The 14688-nt window shown below is 35.4% G+C and overlaps 1 long non-coding RNA gene across 6 annotated transcripts; it reads left to right on the forward strand.

Annotated features, from left to right (window-relative positions):
* The first annotated feature begins 1942 nt into the window (after positions 1–1942).
* Positions 1943–9180, forward strand: LOC115573983 (uncharacterized). Of its 6 annotated transcripts, XR_003982395.1 has the most exons (7): positions 1943–2159; positions 3490–3546; positions 3652–3692; positions 3827–3895; positions 4012–4068; positions 6276–6327; positions 6466–9180. It is a non-coding gene; the product is annotated as an uncharacterized LOC115573983 (long non-coding RNA). The 6 variants fall into 6 exon arrangements; XR_003982392.1 differs by having other exon boundaries at positions 1945–2159; positions 6276–9180; XR_003982394.1 differs by lacking the exon at positions 6276–6327 and having other exon boundaries at positions 1945–2159.
* The last annotated feature ends 5508 nt before the right edge of the window (positions 9181–14688 follow it).

Consider the following 14688-nt stretch of genomic DNA (forward strand, 5'->3'; position numbering starts at 1 on the left):
ATGTTTTCTTTTTTTGCAATTTTGGTATCCATGTGGACAGAGGAGTTATGGATTAAAATGTTTTTGCATTGTCAGTATGAAAAAAAAAAAATCACTTAATCAACAGATGCTTGGTTGGCAAATATGAAAATGTGGTAAAAATTAATAACTACAAACTTACAAAAACCTCAACCTCAACCTCACCTGAATTATTGATTGTTAATTAATTTGTAAAATAGACTCAACAACGTGAAATTATTGTCTTGACAAGCATTACTGACATCTGCTGGAACACAAGTTGAAGTTCAGGTACTAATGTATGTACAGCACATACTGATATGAGTGAGTTGAGGTTATTAAAAGAACTAATACACATTTATATGCTGAACAAAAAGGTTGCACTTAAGCAGCACTAGAGTGTGAATAAAGGCGGTAATTCCAATTCAAATTATGATCTATTTCCTTTTCTTTATTTCCTCCTCACTACATATGACAAAAAAAAATCAGACTTCTAGCATGATGTGTGGCAATTTAATGTTTAAATAAAGCTTACATTCTGCACACATTTCACATTTTATTAATCCTGCACCATTAAGCTAACACTGTAACAGTACAAAACATGGTGGCATTTATGTTTAATGCTGTGCTAGGTACCCTCACAAATCAAATAAAAGAATTCAAAGATTAGCAATTGAAATAATAATAGTATAAAATAAATTGTAATTAAAGAAAAGCTTTTAATATTTTTACTTAACAGTATTTGTGAGAGCTGTAACTTCCTGTCTTGCATTTACTTTCATTTACAACTATTCTTCCACTAGAGGCTTCAGTGACAGGCAGACATTATAAAAATACTTTCTCTTCCGTAATACTACTACACATACTGATATGAGTGAGTTGAGGTTATTAAAAGAACTAATACACATTTATATGCTGAACAAAAAGGTTGCACTTAAGCAGCACTAGAGTGTGAATAAAGGCGGTAATTCCAATTCAAATTATGATCTATTTCCTTTTCTTTATTTCCTCCTCACTACATATGACAAAAAAAATCAGACTTCTAGCATGATGTGTGGCAATTTAATGTTTAAATAAAGCTTACATTCTGCACACATTTCACATTTTATTAATCCTGCACCATTAAGCTAACACTGTAACAGTACAAAACATGGTGGCATTTATGTTTAATGCTGTGCTAGGTACCCTCACAAATCAAATAAAAGAATTCAAAGATTAGCAATTGAAATAATAATAGTATAAAATAAATTGTAATTAAAGAAAAGCTTTTAATATTTTTACTTAACAGTATTTGTGAGAGCTGTAACTTCCTGTCTTGCATTTACTTTCATTTACAACTATTCTTCCACTAGAGGCTTCAGTGACAGGCAGACATTATAAAAATACTTTCTCTTCCGTAATACTACTAAGTAATGTGCCCTGAAAAATCCTATGTAATTGAGCCTATGATTATAACTGGCAAACTTTGCTCTAACTGACTATTTGGGCAAAGTGCTACTGAGATGCTGAGTGCTACAGATCTTAACTGTATGTTAAGTCATCTGTTCATGTGGGGGATAAAATCTGGGGGTGTTGTGTATATATTTGACCTTAACTTGTACTTGGATGATTATGAATAATGTTCAGGGCTGTCTGCTCTTATTTGTTGGTTTGAAATGTCATTGTGGATCAATGTCCTCAATATTATGTGGGGATTTGTATAACATATTCCAGCACTTTCAGTTGTAGAGACTCATTTAAATGTTGACAGCTGAACAACAGGATGTGACTGACGTGCCTCAATGTGTTCTGCTGATTAAGAACGAGTTCTCTGGTAGTGATGAAGGTTTGACGTTTATAACAAGGTTGTGGGTAGCACTGCCTCATATCATTTCCTCGCAATGCAAAGTGAATTCTGAGAACGGAAGCAGTCAAATTTGCAAAAGGGGAAAACACAGAAGTCAGACCTCATTTTCATTCTGTCTTAACAGGCAAGGAGAATGGCTCTTCTTGAGCTGTGAAAAAACTAAGATGGTATTATTCACAAGATACTCTCATAGGCATCTCAACTCCATCAAATGAGGATGGATATAAATTATCTGTTTTTGTTAGCTCAGGCAGAGGACTAACTTTTAACAATACGATGAAAGGAAAGGACCCATGTTCTGTGCTCTAGAGAAGAAGTAAGTTTTATTTTTCTAAGGTTTATAGGTGATGAAGAAGAATGTTATGTACTTATTCAAGGATCTTGTTGAATCATATGTCATCAGCATATAGGGAAAGTCTACTCGGAAACGTTTACTACATCATTACTTATTTGGAGATGTGAGAGCTAAAGATGGTAGTTTTGGTATCTTTTATATAATTTTCAGTGAGTGTTATTTTCAAATAAAAAAAAAAATTACAATTATTTTTATTCAAATTTTATTATATACAGAAATATGAGAATAAGAAAAACAAAGAAGAGTAAAAAACAAACAAAAAACAAACAAAAGAACAACATACACACGCAGGGCATTTTTCTTTTTTTAGAAATGAATCCTACTTTGATAAGTAATGTATAGTATGTAAGAGGATAAATCATATGAGATTCTGCCTGGTGTAATAAAAAAAGTCGGGATGGGAAATTGTATGTTGAAGTTATGAGGACTTCCTGCTTTGTCGCGAAGCATTGAAATGGGCCGCACCAACACGCCCACAGGTATAGCGTATGCGTAAGATTTTGATAACTTTTCATCTTCAAGGTCTGAGGATGGTACTGACTGAATGGGAAGTGTGTGGTGTTAAATCTGTAGGAGCAGTTCGTTAAAGTACGAGGTATGGAAATGGTTCAAAATTGCGGCGAAAATCAAAACAGCCAACTTCCTGTTGGACTGAGGGTATGGGTCCAGGGACGTTTTTTGTGCATCTAGTCATGTCACATGATTCGCCAGATGTGACGTATATTCCCAGTTTGGTCGCCATTGCTTCGAGCTTGCAGAAGAATGGAGCTCGCCGAAATAAGGGACCATGTAAGGTTTTGCAACGATTTTAGGCTGACAGTAAGATTATCGTACAAGTGTTTGGTGTAGTATGTACAAGTACAACAGTTTGGGAAGTTACATTTTGTATTTGGAGGTGGATTCACTTTGTTAATTGATTAGAGAAGCTGTTCGTTGTTTGAAACATTAGCATTGTTAGCATTGTTAGCATTGTTGACTTAGCCGATGTCCATTTAAGCAATCTGTTGTTAAAAAATGTACGGTTTGGTATCATCATATGGGAAGTACATCATACATTTTTTTTTTCTTAAAAAGTTTTTGATGATTTTGCAATTTTATGTGTGTGGAAAATGAATTTCTGGTTGTTGTCGTCAATGACGACACATTTTCAAGGTTTACACCTATCATGTTACCCTAATAATTTTGAGGCATTTTTACATTTGCTGTAAAGTAAGTACATGATCTGAATACGTATTCCACCACTGACAAAAGTTGCTTTTTTGGACTACATGTTCTTGAATTCATGCTGCAGGTTTCTATTGAGTCTTGGGATTTTACTGCTCAGATCATCCGTACCATTCAGTTCAGGGTGAGTTTGATACCAGAAAGTCACAAACCAAATATGCTCTTAAATAATGTAACATAACATATTTATGTATCTTTCATCATGTGTTTTTGCTCCTTACATGGTCAGGGTGCCAATGGGTGGACTCCTTCTGGCCAAGACCCTCAAAGGTTAATCTTGTCTTATTGTCAGGTGCATTACACTTTGCATACACAATGCATAGACATTTTTACTTTAGTAACATTTTAAATCAATATCTGTTTTCTTACCAGTTTATGTTATACCTTGCTTGTCTCTGATGCAGTTCTGTGAGACCCTTACATGCTCAAAATGAAGAAGAGGCCATGGAGTGGGAGTATTCAGACACAATGAGGTAAAAAAAAAAAAACTTGTCAAAAAGTATTCACAGTGTGGTATTAGTTTTTACTGTTCACTGTTCATTTGTTTATGAATGACTTACTAAAGGCAGATGCTTTGTTCTCCATGTAGCAATGTGGCTCCAACTGACGACGAGATCCTGATGGAGACAGACTAGCTGGAGCACAGGTATTTCAATTCTATCTCACACTGCTAACAATTGCTGAACTAATGATCAGTTCTAAGCTCTGTTCCCAACATGAAATATCACTGTGAACATTAAGTTGACTGTGACTTAAAGGAATAGTTAGACATTTTAGAAAGTCTGCTCATTCACATTCTTGCAAGATTAAGTTGAAGATTAAATTGAAGAATATACTTCAGAAACAGCCAGGATAGCTGTTCTCCCTCTGTTTACCAAGTTAACCGTGACCTAGCTACAGCTTCATTATTAAAATACAGACAGAACACTGACTCTTAGCCAAAAAGTGAATAAGTTTCATTCTAATTTAAACTTTTACTTTTGAATAACAATTTAGGCTGCACAATCCCCACAAAGATTGTGTTTGTTATCAGAAACAAGTTAATTGACAAACTGGTGACAGTTAGACAAGCTAGTAAGCAAAGTTCAAGTATGGCAACAATATGACCTCAAATTAATAATTGAACTCTTCATTAACAACTTCATTTTACATTTAGAGATAATCATGATACTATCATCTGTTACCAGTTACCCTGATTACCTGTATACAATGTATTCTTTGAGCACTCAACTTCAGAGATGGACAGAGTACTCGACCCCAGTACTTGAGTAAGAGTACAAATACTACTGGTCAAAATTTACTCTGTTACAAGTAAAAGTAGCTCAGTCGACATGTTACTCGAGTAAGAGTAAAAAAGTACTTGCTTTTAAAGGTACTTAAGTATCCAAAAGTACATGCTTTTAAATTTACTTTAAGTAAAAGTAAGAGTAAGAGTAAGAGTAAATTTCTTATTTTTCACATCAATGAATTACTATAATTTTTTCTAAATGAATTTAAGGACCTTTTAACTCTTGTTTCTGAGAATTCTTTGAAACCACCTGCACTGATGTGCTTGCTTTTAGAACCACAATGTTATATAAAGCCTGCAGAAACACCTATACAAACAAATAAAATGAATGGGATCACAGGAGGACGGCAGATGTTGCAGATGCAGATGTTTATTAACAATCATTAAAACTGTAACCAAAAGAACCTGCACCGTCCAACTAACTCTCTATCATTTAGCTAAGTTGGGAACTGGAACCCCCTCAAAGACCAATGTTGTCCCCGGACCACTGGTTGAGAATCACTGCTTTACAAAAAACTACATGATGCAGCCATTGTCGCGGTTTTGTGTTGAAAAACACAGACGAGAGCGTGGCTACTTTGGTGGTATCCTTATGGGGAGGGATGACGTATTTCCGCTTTTACGTAGATCCCAGTGGAGAGCGTGCACTGTGATAGGTTTCCTTCTTTGACAAACACAGCTTGTGTCAAATGGTATTTTAGAAAAAAAAAAAAAAAAGAGCAGACCTGAAAGTAACAAGTACTTTTTAGCCTTCCTAAAAATTAACTCGAGTAAAAGTAAAAATATTTGTCTTGGAAATGTATTCAAGTAAGAGTAATAAGTACCACAGAAATCTAATACTCAAGTAAAGTACAAATCCTTTGGATATGTACTTAAGTACAGTACTCAAGTAAATTTATTCCATTACTGTCCACCACTGCTCAACTTTAAGAGTCTTTTGTTAACCCTGTTGTAACTTGTATGAAATGCAAATGCAATGAATAAGACCAAATTAATTAGGTTGCTGGAGTAAAATATTCATAAATAGACTTGCATTTCTATATAACTTTTCCAGTTCAATATAGTTTATCAAGGGCACTCCGGGGGAACCGGGGAATCAAACCAGCAAGCTTCTGATTACTTGACCCGGTTTACCTCCTGGGATACAGCTGCCTTAGTGGTTTTCAGCGCCCTCTATCGGTTATGCATTAACCGGACGTATTAATTAAATAAAATAAGTGAAACCCTATTGAAGACATGGAATCAATATATGTGTTTGATTGCCTGTATGCTTGCGGAATGAATGAATATTTCCTGTAGAGAGAGCCTGCACCACTTAAAACTGGGAACACTTCCTCATTTACTAAAACTGGATTTGGATGTATATTGAAATATTACAAAACATGCAAACAAGAACACCAAAAAAGTTGATCAGTGCACTTTAATAAAAACTAAATAATTTGAAACTGCAGTTGCATAGAATAGAGTGAAGCTCAATATCCATTATTCATAATTAGCTAGGTTGAGGTAAGAATTAAGGCCTCAAAAAGTGACAAAAAGGCATTTTTATGGCTATTTCTACATAGGTCATTTTCCCCTTTGACGTCAAGCTTGAGGAAAAGAATGAGCATGATTTTGGTAAGGTGTGTCATTATCCAACTGTGACCTTTTATTTTTTCATAATGATGATGATGATGATGATGATGAGAGTAGTAACCTCAAGCTCACCGCTAGATGCAACCAAATTGAATGCACTGCACATTTAATTATCTGTAGAGCTGACAAGGAAGCAAGATGCAGGTGAGGAGGCAAGACGACAAGGCGAGGCAATGGCAGAGCAGGTGCGGGAAGTGGGAAGAGATGTGTACATGTGTGGAACATCCAGGAGATGTGGAAAGTAGGAAAAATCTGAGGACATCAGGTGGACAGGTGGAAAATGGCATAGTAATGGCCATTTACTAGCCTGGTAAAGAAAAAAAGGGAATGTCTTTTGATGACAGTCATACAAGAGGCTTTCCTGGAGGCTTGTTGCACTTTCACTGCTTTGAGAATATTCCATTTTGCTTTTCTTTTAGTGTAAAAAAAGCCAAAAAATAAACACTCACACTACACAGTTAAGTATTTGATAATATGTCACTGCAAAAGGAGCTGTGGACATGTAGTGGCAAACAAATATTTCTTAATTTTGTTTTCATGTTTGTTTTTGTTATTCAGTCCCATTTAATTTCTGACATTTAAGCCATTTTTTGCATGTGTTTATTACTGATTATGATCATTATAATTGGTCCAAGGTGTTTTAGTTTTCATAAATGTCACTCTGAACTTCTGTTATATTTCCCAGTCTTCAGGAGGAAGAGGAGGAGGAGGAAAAGGAGGAGGAGGAGCAGGATGAAGTGGAAGACTGGGTGCATCTACTGCCATCAGCAATCAGGCAACAACATGGATGACATGATGGATGACAAGAGAAACTTGCATATTTAATGTCTTTAAAAGGCCAATGGTTTATCTTGTTTCCAGCTGTTTTGCTAAGCTAAACCAACACACATACACTAGGTTGGTATTCGTCTCCTAATAAGACGGGATGAAACAGTTAGTGAGTGAATTCCCATAACTCAGTTTGTGTGTAAAGCATTAACCTGATATACACTAAATCTTTGACAACAATTGAAGAAAAGCTATCTGACAGGTACTCTACATTAATTTTGAATATCAGACACACTTTATATTTTGGTAAATCTGTACCATGGAATGCGATTTTTGGTAGTGAGGACCTTGCTGGGATCAGAGGCACAGTTTGAATTACAAATATAGTTTACTATCCAGAACTATACTTTGTAATCTGCATAATATTTATGTAGTTACTCATGACACTCAAACCTACTTTGTGGAACATAACTATTGCAACATTGTAAAATTTCAAACTCATTAAATGGCACTTGTATCCTTTCAGAGCCTTTATTTTATGAAAGTGAAAACCCCTCTAATTCCACATTCACATCCACAGCCCACATGATGTGGAAAGTAGGAAACTTCTGAGGACATCTGGTGGACAGTTGGAAATGGCTTTGTACAAGAAGAAGAGCAAGTCACATTAATTCTGACCGCAAGCATAACTCATTTACCTCATCAAGCTGGCTTTTGAAATGTTCTAGTTTAACTTGTATCTCATTTTTGCATTGCTTGTGGGACAAATATTTATACCCACTAAATGTAGTCATACCAGGAAAAAGCTTCTTTGAATGGAAGTATTAGTAAAGGAATTATTCATCTGTAAAAGAAACTCATTAAGCTGCAGTTAATAGAAACAATGTGAAAAAAATTGGCGTGATGAGCAACACTGACATCTGTTGGAACAGAAATTAAATTCAGGTACTATGTAAGGCACACACGCACAGACATTTATTTACTTCTACAACTCAATATAATAATACACAATTATTTATTAGTAGTTCACTGATGTTTGCTAGCTCGTTAGCAGCTGCTTGAATCTGATTCAATGAGAGACGCTATCAATGCATTGTCATGTTCCTTAACTGACGGTTTGGGTTTTTCATGTTGCTGCACCATGAAGCAATCTCTGGTGCAGTACATCAATGGTTGTACATGATGCCTTACAAATAAATAAATAAATAAACAAAATGAGTACTTCCAACTCTAAAACTGTGACTGCTCATGTAGAGCAATGGCAGCAACAATCGATATCCTGTGAGTTTTACTAAAGTCAGTCAAATAAGATGTTTGCAGCTCTGTGTAGCTGCCATCAGCTAGTAAGCTCATCTGACAAAACTATTACAGAAACCTGGGATTTGTATTTACAGCAAGGGTTTTGCACTCAGAAACTATTTGGCCCAAATTCTACTTATGAATCTTATTGTTATCTCTAAGTGTGGAGTGTCATTTTGGATGAATGTGAATTCCCTTCATATTGAGCATCTTGGATAACATATCTAAACACTTGCTTGAGTTGTAATTCCTTCGTATGTTGACAGCTTTTCTCTTCTGTAGAATAAAGAGATTACAGTTTACATTTCAAAAGTTTGCTTGGATGTCATTTTAGAAATGGTAAGACCCAATAGGTTTTAGGTTGATGAGGAACAAATTTAGGTACTTAATTCGGGAATGCGTGGTTTACTGTATGTCATCAGCGTAGAGGGGAAGTCTAATTGAAAACATGCTTTACAGATAAATGTTTTTGTTATTCTAAAAGTAAATAATAATTTCTTCTTGTAAATCATTATCTATGTTACATAAGAAAAAAATACCACTTTTACACTAAAATTAGCTTATATAGGCATGTTCTTTAAACCAGGTAAATCTGCTTTTGATTGTTAATGAAACCTTTTTACATTTCCTGTGGGCAAGTTTGGCTTACTGATTTTTTGTCCTGTTTGTCATCATCGAAAGTACCAGAAAAACATGGAACAGTAGAGAAGAGAAGAGAGATTTGCATTTCCTGTCAAGACAAGAGCAATAAACTTTTGATCGGGAAAACCATCTTGTCATTCTTTGTACTGAGCCCAAATACAACATTCTATATATGCCGTGCTTATAGCAAGTTTGTTTACAGAAACTTCCAGGTAGGGAACACTTTCATGTACTAGCTTACATCATTTTTAATTTTCTTTTTTGATTTAAACATTGTAATACAATACTGAGATACACCAATGCTATTAATGCAGTTTTGCTATCCATGTGGACAGGGAGGTTATAGGTTAAGATGTTTTTGTATTATCAGTATAAAAAATAAAAATAAAAAAAAAATCAATCAGCCAATAGATGGTTAGTTGGCACATATCAAAACCCAGAAATGTGGTTAAAAACTCACATTTACAAAATCCTCGGTCAGAAGTTCAGGGAAAAAGTGCAGACTGGGGAAAATACTTGTACTGTACTACTGCATGTACAGCACATACTGATCTGAGAGAGCTGAGGTCATTTAAAGAACTAATACACACAAAAAAGGTCGCACTAAAGCATCACCAGTGGGTAAATAAAGGCGACAATTCCAATTCAAATTGTGACCTATTTCCTTTATTTCCTCGTCACTACATTAAACAATAGAATCCGACCTCTAGCATGATGTATGGTACTTTAATGTTAAAATAAAGCTTAAATTCTGCACACATTTCACAATTCAATAATCCTGCACCATTAAGATAATGCTGTAACAGTACAGTATATGGTAGCATTTATGTTTAATGCTGTGCTGGATACCCTTACAAATCAAAATTAAAAATTCAAAGATGAGCAGTTGAAATAATAAGTATAAAAAGAAATGTCATTTAAAAAAAACCTTTTAATATTTTTTACTTAGCAGTGTTTGTGAGAGCTGCCACTTCCTGTCTTGCATTTACCGGTACTTTCATTTGCAACTATTCTTCAACCAGAGCATTCAGTGACAGGAAGACATTATAAAAATTCATTCTCTACCGTAATACTACTAAGTAATGTGCCCTGGAAAATCCTATGTAATTGAGCCTATGATTATAATTGGCAAACTTTGCTCTTACTGCCTGTTTGGTCCAAATTTTACTGATTTCTCTTGTTTGTAAAGCCGTCACAGATCTTAACTGTAAGTTAAGTCATCTGTTCATCTCATGACAACAGGCTAAAATGGTGGTACTGTGCATATATTTGACCTTAACTTCTATTTGGATGATTGTGAGAAATGTTCAGGGCTGTCTGCTCTTATCTGTAAGTGTGAAATGTCATTGTGGATCAATGTCCTCAATATTATGTGGGGATCTTGTATAATATATTTAAGCACAGTTGCGGTTGTGTTTACTCATTTATACGTTGAGAGCTGGAAAACAGGATGTGGGTGCACGAGTGGTGCAACGTATTCTGCTGATGAAGAGCGAGGTGTCTGACCAAGATGAAGTCGTAGAGTGTATAACAAGTCTCCTCCCACAGGTCGGGTTGTGGGTAGCACTGCCTCATTTCATTTCCCTGCAAAGAAAAGTGAATTGCAAGAACTGAAGCAGTCAGACTTTCAAAAGGAAAAACACAGAAGTCAGATTTAATTTTTATTCGTCATAGGCGAAGGAGATGGCCTCTTCTTGGGCAATAAATTCAGATGGTATTATATAGCTCTAGTAGACCTCTAAAAGGCATATCTACTCCATCAAATGAGGATGGATGTAAATTATCTATTTTTGTTAGCTCATACAGAGGACCAACGTTTAACAATACGATAAAAGGAAAGGACCCATGTTCTGTGCTCCAGAAAAGAGGTATGTTTTTATTTCTTAAGGTTTTGAGGTGATGAAGAACAATATTATGTTCTTCATTCTGGAACGTGTTGAATCATATGTCATAAGCATATAGGGAAAGCCTACTCGGAAACGTGAACTACTACATTTGTAATGGCGATTAGCTAAAGATGGTAGTTTTCATATTCTTTTTAATAGATAAGGAAGTACTTTTATATCATTTCCGGTGAGTATTATAGTAAAAATAGATAATGTTATAGTATGTAAGAGGATAAATCATGATTATGAGATTCTGCTTTGTTTAATATCAAAACAAAGTCTGAGAATTTTCTTAAATTTTCTTAACATTTCTGTACATTTATACAATATCCCATGAAATACGTTACACTAACGTGATCGTGACGAAACCACGTCGGTATGACTTACCATATGTTACTTGCAGAAGAAGGACACACAATGGGCTCCGTCAGTGACAGAGCAGAAAGTGTGAGTTTTGAATTGAGGTTGATGTGAACATACCTGTACAAGTATTATATATATGTAAATACTGCAGTTCTGGATGTTACTGTCCGTACTTGGATGTAGAAAACTTGGTGAATTGATCAGATTCGAGTCCCTTTGTTAGCATTAGCATGTTAGCACTTTGACATTTCCACATTTAAAGGGTCAAAAAGGGTCAGAGATTTCATTTAATTGTTATTTTACAACAACATGTAAGTTGGAGTCACGCTGACGGTAGGGAAGGCGATTCTGTAGAAAGATAGTTGATTGTTGAGTCCGACTCACAGGTCATCAAATACCAATGTCAGATATCAGCATGATGAACAAAGTGTGGTGGCAGTGGCTGTTGTCTTTTAGTATGTTGTGCAGACACGTCCATTCAGCAATATTGTATTCAGCAGTGTGCTCTTGAAGTGTAACAGATTGGTGTCATAATATGGGAATTATTTAATACATTTCATTTTCACAATACATTTTGATGATTTTGCAGATTCCTGCTCAGTGTGAAAGCAATCCTAATGGAGATCACGGTGTTGTCGTCTATGACGATAAAACAGTCCGTATGTATTTTCAACAAGTAAGTTTTACAACAGTATATTTTAAGAGCACAGTCAAAATATTTGAAGGTATATTGTTTTAAATAATGTATTTTTATGTAGCATATGCTATGTGTTTTGTTTTGTTTTTTCATTGCATGGCCAGGATGCCATAGAGTGGACTAATAATGGACAACGTCCTGCCAGGTAAGACAAGGAAAATTTAACAATAAGACGGTTCATAGTGCTTTACACATGCAATGTGTGGACTTCCTTTAATTTAATTTTATTATTATTATATTATGATTTCTATATACTGACAAAACTCTAATCTATTTATCTCTATGTGCATGTAGTTCTGTGCAGCCTTTCCAACCTGGCCATTTTGAGAATGAGGACTCTACTATGGATAGGGATGCTCTTGAGACCGACGGCAATTCACTAGCCAGGTAACGAAAAAAGGGAAGATCTTTCAATTACAGTCAGTGGGTGATTTGTTAATTTTGAACAGGGGGGATGGCCCAACGCAAGCATCATCCTGCCCTGACACACCTATGTACACACTCTTAACCGTAACTGTGACATTTCTCATTCTACAATCCCATTTCATCCAGTTATCTTCCTTCTCTACCTACTACAATTGTCTTTTTATAACTGAATTAAAGTAAATACACCTTTAAATTGTATGCGGTGGACTGAGTTTATTCAGGCAGGGTTTTCTCATGTTTCTCACAATGCACGACAAGCAGGGTTATTTGAAGTTACATGACCCCTTGGAATGTTTTACCATCTAAATTCCTTGAAGGATAAACAATGAACATTGTGCAAAATAGGAAAGCCCGACCGACTTATTTGTTCGCCGATTTTTTTGGCCAATATTAGCCTATCACAGACATATCAGTGTCAGTGAATATATTGTCCGATATGAAGACATTATATTTAAAAACTACCAATACTGCCCGACTTAGTTGATCTGATAATTTTTCGTTTTTATACAGTCCGGAGTCTGCACAGGGTGTTTTATTTTGAAAATTGTCCGGATACTCTATGCCGTTCCTGTGTCTCTGACTTCCTGTTTGCTCGATCTGCTCTGTGCAACTTGTTGCGGCTTTCGTCAGAAATAAACCGGGCAGCCGGATCGCAAAGAACCCGTGCCCGGCTGTACTCCACAGTGCGTCGGAGCTGACTGCGGCCACTTGTGATTTTAACATACTATCTGCTACTAGCGGATGAAGACTGATGGCAGGTTAAAAAGGGGGATGCTTTTTGGTAATTTAGCTAACAATGGGGATGGCATCCCCCCTCAAATCGCCTACTGATTACAGTCATACATGAGGCTTTTCCTGGCTACTAATAATTGAATTTGTTGCATTTTTACTGCTTTGACAATATTTAATTTGGCTTTTCTTTTTGTGTGAAAAAAGCCAAATTGTAAAATAAACACTCACACTACAGAGTTAAGTATTTGATGATGTGTGCAAAAGGAGCTTTGGACACGTAGTGGCGGACTTATCTTTGTCAATTTTGCCTTTATGGTTGTTTTTTGTTTTTTATTCAGTCCCATTTCATTTCTAACATTTAAGCCATTTTTTCCCATGTGTTTATTACTGATTATGATTATTGTAATTGATCCAAGGTATTTTAATTTTCATAAAGCTAGATAAAATGCATTTTATACCAGTGTATATAAGATCGATGGTATGACGTCATTCTGAACTTCTGTTATATTTCCCAGTCTTCAGGAGGAAGAGGAGGAGGAGGTGGAGGATGAAGGGGATAACTGGGTGCATCTACAGCCATCAGGCATCAACATGGATGACAAGATGGATGACAAGAGAAACCTGCATACTTAATGTCTTGAAAAGCCAATGGTTTCCTTTGTTTCTAGCTGTTGTGCTAAGCTAAACCAACTGTCAGCTAAACATTTAATTCTAACATACAGACACTAGGTTGGTATTAGTCTCCTAATAAGATAAGATGAGACAGTTGCTGAGTGAATTCCCATATCTCAGTTTTTGTGTAAAGCATTAATTTGAAATACACTAAATCTTTGACAACAATTGAAGAAAAGATATTTGAGAGTTACTCTACATTAATTTTGAATATCCTACACACTTTATATTTAGTAAATCTGTACCATGGAATGCAATTTTTGGTAGCAAGGGCCCCGTTTTGTTCAAAGGCACAGTCTAGATTACAAATATAGTTTACTATCCTATACTATACTATGAAATCTGCATAATATTTATTTAGTTACACAGAAATTCAAATCTTTGTTGTGGAATATAACTGTTGCAACATGTGTCACATTAGTCAAATTTCAAACTAATTAAATGGTGCCTGTCATACCCTTTCAGAGCCTTTATTTTATGAAAGTGAAAACCCTTGTAATTCCACATTCACATCCACAGTCACAAATGATTACAGTCTCGACATTTACTACAGATTAATTATGAAAATCCATGGTATGGTTTGCAAAAATCAAGGCAAGAGGGTTAATCACACCAGATTTACTGACCTTTAACTGTCTGTGTAAAACCATGTATATTAATTACAGTGAAATGGTCATTTAAAGGTTCTATTTGTTGGGTTTATTTATTCATTTTATTAATTTTATTTAAAGGTTTATTTGTGAGTCTCATTCCCAACTTGTCAACTAACTTAAACAAGATTTTGGCGTGAACTTTTTCTTAAAGGACAGAATTGAAGAAAATTCTATTATTGTGTCTCATTCCCAACTCTTCAAAAAC

Source organism: Sparus aurata, chromosome 22, assembly GCF_900880675.1.
Source record: "Sparus aurata chromosome 22, fSpaAur1.1, whole genome shotgun sequence".
Classification (NCBI taxonomy): domain Eukaryota; kingdom Metazoa; phylum Chordata; class Actinopteri; order Spariformes; family Sparidae; genus Sparus; species Sparus aurata.